Below are 10,396 nucleotides of genomic sequence, written 5' to 3' on the forward strand. Positions count from 1 at the left end.
TGAGGAATTACCAGAGTCACTTTTCTTGCTGATTATGGATCTACACCCCCTCCCCGCCCCACCTTGATGTTCATGCTGACTTCATGTTCTCTTTTTTTGTCACCTGGCCCATTCAGGCCAATGTTCAGGGCCACCGGGCTCAAGGCTGACACCCAGGGAGCACCACTCTGTCCCTCAGCTCTGATTTGTACCCTCCTCTCTACCCCCACCCCCAACCTTTCAACCAGTTTAATGATAATCATATTGAGTGGAACCTCGGAATCAAAAGTTTTGAAGCCAGCAAAGATAAATTCCAACTATTGTTTTCCCCCTTGATCTACTAGGTCTGCTGCTCTGTCACAAAAGATTAGATTAGCTTGACAGGATTGAACTACATAAAGCCAGGCTGGGGAGCGTGTGTGTGTGTGTGTGTGTGTGTGTGTGTGTGTGTGTGCGCGCGCGCGCGCGCTTAAGTATCCTGTTTCCTTGAAAGGCTATAGCTTTCAAATGTTTCCCAAGTTTAAAAAAAAAAGTCAAACGTCGTTTTCAAAGTTTTCTTTTCCAACTGGCAGAAATGATTCTAAATTGGTGTTGATCTGAATCTTGGAAATTTGCTTTTGCCTCCAACAAAATTTAAAATGGGGGGGGGGGATAGTTCTTTCCATGCCAAATTTATTGCCTGTGTCTGATTAAAAAGAGGAGGAGGGAAAGCAAGGCTGTGATAGGCCAAAAAGGCTGGGACATGGGGCCAGGGGGCCAGGAGCAGAGTCGTCATGAACCCGCAGTTGAACACATGCTTGAGGTATCTAAGCCAGAGGGCCTATCCTGGGGACTCAAGTATCTTACAGTTGACTCACAAGTTCAAATAAATACCAGTAACTCTGTGTGAGTATGCCACAAACGAGGCCTCAGAGTGTGACGAGGTCTCAGCAAGGTGGCAATTGAGGAAACCTTGAAGATTGGAGATGCAGCAGATGGAGATGAGAATGGGAGCTTGGGTGGTCCAGGGAAATGAAGGTCAGGAAAGGCTCAGAGATTGAAAGACTATACTCATTGTGCCTGAAATAGGACACACGAGGAGAATGCCATGCGTTCCCTAAGCAGGTCCCATCTTGAGAATAACTTTCATTCCAGGCTGAGGATGGAGAAGAGAGAAGCCCTGGGACATTATTTTAAAGCAGGAAAGGAGTTGTCAGGCTAATAGAATCAGTTCAGTTGCTATAAAGACTTTCAGAATACAGCAAGCTGGGAGACGAGCTAGGAGGGAGGCTGGTGCAAAAGTCAGGCTAAGAAGTGGTGAGCATGAAAAGGAAGAGGTGGCTGCCAGAGTCTGTGGAGAGAGAATGCTAAGGTTTAACAGCTGACTGCACAGGAGATTCCACTTTTAAGCTTATTGATTGAAGGACGGCTCGTCATGAGCCAGGTTGTATTTAAGTGGGAGCAGCAGAATAGACAGTGAATTTGATCTTAGAAGACTTGCCTTGGAGGCACCAGGTGGCTCAGTGGTTGAGCGTCTGCCTTTGGCTCAGCTCGTGATCCCGGGGTCATGGGATCAAGTCAGCAGGGAGCCTGCTTCTCCCTTTGCCTGTGTCTCTGCCTCTTTCTCTCTGTGTCTCTCATTAATAAATAAAATCTTAGAAAAAAAAAATAAAAAAAGGAAGCATTTGCCTTGGAGATGCTGGGTGACGGCCCCTGACAGGCAGACATCGAGATCTGGTCCTCAGGGAGGAGGCTGGTGCTAGGATTCTGGAGTCATCTGCAAAAGAACTGTACCATGCACTCGAGCTAGGAAAGGAAAGCACAGAGTGAGCAGGCCTGGGCACCAAATCTTGGGGAACAGGAGGGAGCAGCCGAAGGAAAAGTCATAAAAGGTGACGTCGGAGCAAAGTTAGAAGAAACCAGACTAGAAACAATTATCTCCTCTGCCTGGACCTAATCTCCAGCCTGAGTCACACTTAAGAAACCTCAGTCTGGCCCAAGAAAAAGCATCTGTGTGGCCAGCCCTGGGGCAGAGGCCCAAAAGGTGAAGGCCAGTGCTAACAGATAGCACATGGAGGCTTTAAACGTGCACTCGGGTTTCTAGAAACCAAATCCATTGTTTAAACGACCAAAGGAAAACTTCTTCCTCAGTGAATTCTGGAAGCCGTTGTTTGGCAGTTTTGTTTGCTTGGCCTCAGAGGCATGACTTGCTTAAATGTGCAGGCAGTGTGTCATGAGAACCCGAGAGGAAAAACAAAGTACATTTCAAGTATCATCAAATGGATACATGTTAGCTCAAATGAACTCTTTTTACTTGCCAAAAAGATGGGTCAGGACCGGCTTCTATCTATCTGACTGCTCAACCGGACTATCTTCTATCTGGTTCCCTCAAGTACTGAACTCAGCTAGCCAAGCACTGCTCCGGGCATATCCCGAGGTCAAGAGGGACACCTTCTGCTCTCCCCGGCTATCCTTGGAAATGTCAACGTGTGTCAATGTGTGTGTGTGTGTGTGTGTGTGACATTTATTTATTATGACTCTTCTGGGGTTATTTATTATGACTCTTCTGGAGCTTGCAGTTCTTAGGTCACACTAGGTATTTCAGACCACTCAACTACTTTATGACTCTTTTCAAGAAAGTGTTGGGAATGTGCCGTTGCATCGTCCAGAATCCTACTCACTGGATAACTATGTCTCATCTAACTTGCTCCATTTCCTTTTTTTTTTTTTAGAGTTTTAAAATGTGTTTATTCATGAGATACACAGAGAGAGAGGCAGAGACACAGGCAGAGGGAGAAGCAGGGTCCCCATGGGGAACCTGATGTGGGATCAGGGCCTGAGTCAAAGACAGAAGCGCCCCATACCTTGCTCCATTTCTGTAGAGCATTTCCATGGTGTCTTCCAGGAAGTTCTAACAGGCCTCCTAGCTGTAATTGTTGAAACCTTTCTAACCACTAGCCAAAGCAAGAGCATTGATTAGCAAGAAAAATAAAGCATCTTCAGCCCAGATTTGAAGTTTCAGGTTTTCCTGTCAAGGTGATTTAAACCATGTTGCAGGGAGATGTGTGTTCACAGCAGCTATGAAAAATGCCCCCTTACCTTGCCCACAAGGTGGTCCACCTGGATGCCGCCCAGCAGGCCTCCCCGCCCCCATAGCAGAGATGCCTGGCTCCTCCCTCCTGGCCCTGGCTCTGTGCATGGCCTGCATGGTCCGAGAGGCCAACAGGTAGGTGAGGGTCTTGGCCCTGACATCGGCACAGAGCATCCTGCAGCCTACAGTTCCCATCTGAGAGCTCTGTGCTGTGGATCCAATCACGTCCTCCTCAAAGAGGCAACATGGACATCCTAACACCCGGTTCCAGTAAATGTGACCATATTTGGGAATAGGGTCTTTGCAGTGTCATCATGATGAGATTAGGATGGGCCCTAAGTCTAGCACTGGCATTCTTCTAAGAGAGATGGGGACACACAGGGAGAACACCATGTAAAGAGAGAGGCAGAGACTGGAGTGATGGCCTGGGGTGCCAACAGGGAAGAAGCAAGGTGCAGACTCTCTCTCTCGGGGCCTCCAAAGAGGAATCAGCCCTGTGGAAGCCTGGATTCCAGATTCCTAGCCTCTGGAACTGTGAGAGAGTAAATTTCTGTAGTTTTAACCACCAAGTTTATGATACTTTGTAAAGGCAGCCCTAGGGGTCTGCAGCCACGCCTCCAGAAGTCTTCCGTGTACAAACGGGCAAGGGTAGCAGGACCCACCTTGAGGGTATTGTGAGGGATATATGAGAGGATGCACAATAAGCACCAAGCGATCGCGTTGGGTATAATCACACGAAGCTGCTGTTATTCAACTATCTTTGACCTACACAAGGGCTATTCCTCACTGAGTAGTTCAGCCTGACAGTAATGATGGCCTTGGTGGTGGTGATGGGCAGTACTGATATCAGAGTCCTTGTTGATGATCCTGCCTGGTTTTTCCAACAAGTCTTGATTCCCTGACACCAGCGGGATGTCCTACAATTGAATTCAATTCTGATATTCCTCAGAGTCAGCACAGACTCTGCAGGTTAAGGGCTCAGTCCTAGAAGACTGCTCCCACTTTGGATGCTAATTGCAAATGGGGGCCCCAGGCTATCCATACATCTGCCCAGCTGACCATCAACTGGGGGGGGGGGGTTTCCACAACCCCCACCTCAGGTTTGATAATTTGCTAGAGCAACTCAGAACTCAGGTGAACACTGTACTTATGATGGCAGTTTGTTATAAAGGACACACACATGACTGGCCAGATGAGGTATGTGGGTCAAGCGGGAAACGGGAGTTGGCACACTTCTATGCCCTCTCCAGACATACCACTGTCCAACACCTTAATATCTTCACCTGCCTGCAGGCTCTCCAAATCTCTTAGGTCAAGAGTTTTTAGGGTGGTTTTATTACTTAGGCTTGCTTCATTAAACCATTGGGCACTGGTGAGTGAACTCAATCTCTCTATCCTCCCTTCCACCCTGGAGGTTGGGAGGAGGGGCAGTTGAAAATTTCAGCCCCCTAAGTGTGGCCAGACCCTCCCTTGAAACTAACTATATGCCCACCCTGTGCCATCTCCTTAGCAGGAACTCAGGTATGATGGGAAAAGGCTTTTATGAATAACAAAAGACACTCCCATTACTCAGGAAATTCCAAGGGTTTTGGGAGCTCTGTGCCAAGAACTGGGGCAAAGACCAAATATAGATTTTTTTTTTTCATTATACCACAAACGCCTACTGCATTGCAATGACTTATTTGTACATCTGAGGACAAGTGTCCTATTTCATTCATCCTACATGGTTCCAGTTCTACCCCTCATATATTGCTAAGCACACCATAGATGCTTTAAAATGTTGACCTGCATGACCTCTGTGCTCATCACATAATACCTGTTGGTCTCATCTGTGAATAGAAAGGGATTTTCCCAAGTCTTTTGTGTACAGAAGGATTCCCCCCTGTTCTATTGCTTCTGAAGGAACCACTAGGGCAAAGAAAATGCCTATTTATGTGCCTGCCCTTAGAGTTTTTTCTCTCAACAACCTCACCTATATGCAGAGGTCATGGAAGATCGGAAAAGTTTGTAAGGCACTCCCACAGATGCGGATCCTCCAGCCCTTCAGAATGTCTGACCAGTCTTGGAGAAAAAGAAAGAGAGAGAGAGAGACAACAGAAGTTAAAAAGTTAGCTGCATCCCGAAAAGGATGAGCACCGAGGCAAACACAGAGAATTTCTTTTTTCTTAAGATTTTATTTATTTACTCATGAGAGATCCAGAGAGAGAGGCAGAAGCAAGTTGCATGTGGGAAGCCTGATGCGGGACTTGATCCCTGGACCCCAGGATCACAACCCGAGCGGAAGGCAGATGCTCAATCACTGTGCCACCCAGGTGCCCCCAGACACAGGGGAGCTTTAAACTGACCCCGAAATACCATTTTCTTCTGGCTCAATGGACCATGAATAGCTTATCCTTTGGAGAAAAGGAAATGAATGAATGAATGAATGAATGAATGAATGAATGAATGAATAGACGTCTCTATTGTCCAGAAGCTGCCTTTTAATTTCTACCCTTTGGCTCTGACTTTTGCAACGACATCGTCAGATCTGGGGGGGGGGATTTACTGCAGGATGGACGCAAAAGGGTCTTGGCGATGTCCCTGGAAGCGGCCCTAAGGCGCGTTTGTCCTGACGCTCTGCCCTCGGCATTCCTGAAGCCGAGGGAGGCCCTCGAGGCTGGCCGGGGAGTGAAGAAATGAATACGGCTGTCACGGAAGGAACTAGACGGAGCCAGAGCTGCGGCCCCGGGGGAGATTCCCTAACCACAGCTCCTCCAGCTGCTCCGACTTCCTGCTCCACGGCCGCCTGCAGCGTGTCCCCGAAGACCTTGCTGCAGCCAGCTGACAGCCCGGGAGCGCTCCTCCTCCTTACCTGCTGCAGATGCAGGCCAGCCCCTGGGGAGCCCGCCGGCCCCCACGTTTCACGCCTGCCCCTTGCTTTGCGCTCAGCGGGGCCACGCAGCAAGCAGTCTGGGCAGCTTGGGCGCTGTGGGTCTGCTCTCAGCCAAGGACTGTGCATTCGAAACGACTTCTCTTAGAAGGGAAGAGGTCGTATTTTATGTATGAGAGGGGGGAAAAAATCAAGTAATTTTAAAAATCAGTTCAACGTCAGCTAAAGAGGAAAGGAGCAGGTGATGGACGAGGACGCGGGGGAAAGCGCACAGTGGCAGGACTGGCCGGGCGCTCCCCAGCGCAGGGGAGGCCGTTAAGCTAACTTGGATTTCTTTTCTTTTCTTTTTCTTTCTTTTCTTTTTTTTAAGATTTTATTTATTTATTCATGATAGACACAGAGAGAGAGAGAGAGAGAGAGAGAGAGAGAGAGAGAGAAGCAGAGACACAGGAGGAGGGAGAAGCAGGCTCCATGCCGGGAGACCGACGTGGGACTTGATCCCGGAACCCCAGGATCGCACCCTGGGCCAAAGGCAGGCACTAAACCGACGAGCCACCCAGGGATCCCCTAACCTGGATTTCTTTATTAGCCCTAGGGCTTCTACTATCTTCTTCTTGTGTCCGACCTCTGGAATCAGATTTGTTTGAAATCAAACCAGTTACACACTGGAAAATTTGGGAGGCAGGGGGATAAAAAGGAAAAGAAAAAAGGTTTTGTATTTCCAACTCCAAGTAAGATCTGTTTAGGGAACATACCCCGGTCTTAAAAGAACGGCTCTTTAAAAGACTAGAACCCTTGTGTACTGTTGGGAATATAAAATGGTGCAGCCACTATGGAAAACAGAACGGCAGTCCCTCAAAAAAATTAAACGTCGAATTGCCATGTGATCCAACAATTCCACTTCTGGGTATATATATCCAAGAGAACTGAAAGCAGGGTCTTGAGATATTTGTACACCCTTGTTTATAGCAGCGTTATTAACAATGGTCAAAAGTGGAAGCAACCCAAATGTCCATTGACAGATGAATGGATAAACAAAGGGTGGTATTTACATACAATGGAATATTATTCAGCCTTAAAAAGGAAGGAAATTCTGACACATACCACAACATGAATGAATCTTGAGGACATTATCCCAAGTGAAATAAACCAGTCACAAAAGGACAAGTACTGTATGATTCCATTCTTAGGAGGTACCAGGAGCAGTCAAATTCATAGCAACAGAAAGAAGACTGGTGTTTGCTAGGGGCTGGTGGGGGGCAGCATGGGAGGGGGGAAGGAATGGGGAAGTATTGCTTAATGGGTACAGAGTTTCAGTTTTGTAAGACATAAATGTTCTAGAGATCGGTTGTACAACATGAAATCAATGCTTCAGTATGCTATCGAACGGGATGCTGAAAAATGGTCAAGATGGTAAATTTTATGTTATGTGTATTTTACCACAATAATTAAAAAAAAAAAAAACAATCTAGTAACGGTCTGGCCTTTAGGTCCACTCTTGAGAAGGTGGTGTTCCATCCTTAAGTAGCCATAGCCGATGGTCTCCTTATCTGATGTCTTCCTTGACTGTGATGCGAGAGGAAGAAATCACTGGACAAATACCATAAGCTGATGCCCCGTGCTGGGCGTTGAGTATACGGAGGTGACCATGATGTACACATCCTTTCTCAGGGGTTTGACGGCCAGCCACTCAGATGCAATGATTTCTCTATGAACGCTACACAGGCTCTTGCCACGTGGACCTTCTTGGTGACTGACTGGTGGTGCCTGCACTGGCTCACTACAGCTTCTCCAGCTACCATACAGCACCCCATATAGAACATTGAGCATGGACATAAGGAAACATGGCACCATTTCCCCAGGTATGTCCCCTAGAACACCAGTCTCATGAGATGTTACTAGAAAAGTGCTCCATGGCCACAGACTCTTCCCAGTTCACTATTAACACTCCTCAGTCCTGAGAGATACTTGGTTCTGATCAACCCTGGGAAGGCAGCTGCTGTTTACACCTCATGCTGTGTTTGAAACCAGCTGGCCCAGGGACTCTCCTTGATCAGGCTTGTGTTTTGTTTTTTTTTTCCCCTCACCGTGGAGTGCTTGGCACCCAGTAGGTGTTCAGGGCATATGAGCTGATGCCCTCAACACTTGTCTTCCTGCCAGAGCTAAGGAAGGAGTTTATTCAGTGAGGAACCAGCTCTCTAAGTGGACTGGGTGGGAAGTAATGGAGGCCAGAGTGACTCTTCCCAAGAGTCTTCTGATCTCACCTCAGTTGTAAATGACCTGAGGTATGACAAGAAATCTCAAGGTTGAGGCTGTGAGAGTGGGGGTCAGGGGAACTGACAGCCCACGGGGCAGTCCATATGGCTGGCTGTGGGCCCAGATAAACTGAATGGAGACCCCAAGAGTAGCGGGTAAGTTACTGGTAGTCTCAGACTCTGGTGTCAACATAGGGAAACAGGACTCCTCTGGGCTCCCAGGTCTTCAGGCTGCCTTTTCTCAGCCACTCACACACCTGAGTAATAGCAGCCTAACAACAAATCAGTACAACCACCCTGTTGTTGCATCTTGGGACCATTCTAGCCAGATTGCTACTTCGGTTCCACACACTTAGAAACTCTGGGTGAAACTGCCCTTTCTTCTTCCTTCTCCTCCTTGTCCTCTTGCTTGACCTTGTCAATTTTTGATTGTGCATCATCTCATTCATTCATTTTCTTCACTCACTTGCCTTCCCCATCTCTATTCCCAACACTGTCCCAGATTTACTATCTCCCTGAAGGTCTTTGACCTCTGGCCAGGCCATTCCTACTGTTTTCCCACCTCTAATATCAGCTCCTGAGCCCATTCCCCTTTTTCCTGAGCCTGCCTCGGGTCTTAGTCCTCCCAGGGGCCCCAAAATTCCCCTCCAGAAGTACAGTCTCCTTCCCTCTACTGAACTCTCAAAGGCATGAATTCTTGCTAGGAGCATTACTGTTCACATCCCTCCTGAAAGCAGCTGGAGCCTGGGGATCTTATCTTATCCATCTTTGTATTTCTCTTCCTAAGTGCCATTACCTCACACTTTGTGCACAATTTGTGCTCAGAAAATGTTTATTGAAAGAATGCCTGCAACTGAATAATAAAAGCCAAATAGTCCATTTTAAAAATGAGCAATATTCCATTGAATATATATACCACATCTTCTTTATCCATTCATCAGTTGATGGACATTGGAACTCTTTCCATAATTTGGCTATTATTGTTGTTGCTGCTCTCAATATTGGGACAGTATTTTTGTATCCTTTGGGTAAATACCTAGAAGTGCAATTGCTGGATCATAGGGTAAAGAAGGTATGAGATGGATACACACACACGGTGTACACACACACAGTGGAATATTACTCACTCATAAAAGAATGAAATCTCACCATTTGCAACGACGTGAATGAAACTAGAGAGTATTATGCTAAGCGAAATAACTCAATCAGAGAAAGACAACTATCATATGATATCACTCATATGTGGAATTTAAGAAACAAAACAATCATAGGGGAAAAAGAAGGGAGAGGAAGACCAAGAAATAGGCTCTTAACTACAGAGAACAAATGATGGTTACCAGAGGGGAGGTGGTGGTGGGATGGGTGAAATAGGTGATGGGGATTAAGAAATGCACTTGTGATGAGCATCAGATGTTGTACGTTAGTGTTGAATCACTACATTGTACACCTGAAACTGATATTACACTGTATGTTAACTAACTGGTATTTCAATAAAGCTAAAAACATAAAAATAAATAAAAAATTTAAAATGAGCAAAGAACCTGAACAGACATTTTCCCAAAGAAGACATTGGACAACAAGCCATTTGAGCACGCAAAAAGACGCTCAACATCATCAGCTATTAGGGAAATGCAGGCAAAAACCATGGCAAGATACCACTTCACATCAACTAGGATGGCCAGATTTTTTAACAGAAAGTAAATGTCAGTGAGGGTGTGGAGAAATTGGCACACTTGTACATTGCCAGTGGGGCTATAAAATGGTGCAGCTCCGGGAAAACAGTGTGGAAGTTCCTTAAATACCGTGTGACAACAATTGCACTTCTACGTATTTATCCAGTGGAATTAGAAATAGGTATTCAAACAAAAACTTATACATGAATGCACACAGCACTGCTATTCACAATAGACAAAGGTGGAAACAACACAGACCTTGCTCAACAGATGAATATGCCATACCAGCCACGGCCTGAGTGGGCCTTGAAAACACCGTGCTGTGTGAAAGAAGCCAGTCACAAAGGACAACATGTTAGATGATTCCATTTCTATGAGATGTCCAAAATGGCCAAATCTGTAAAGACAGAAAGTTGATCAGTAGTTGCTTAAGACTGGGGGTGGGGGTGGGGTAGCTAAAGGGTATGGGGTTTTTTGAGGGGATGATGAAAATGTTCTTAAGTTGACCATGATGATGGTTGCCCAACTCTGTGAATATACTAAAAACCAT

Source organism: Canis lupus, chromosome 29, assembly GCF_011100685.1.
Source record: "Canis lupus familiaris isolate Mischka breed German Shepherd chromosome 29, alternate assembly UU_Cfam_GSD_1.0, whole genome shotgun sequence".
Lineage (NCBI taxonomy): Eukaryota > Metazoa > Chordata > Mammalia > Carnivora > Canidae > Canis > Canis lupus.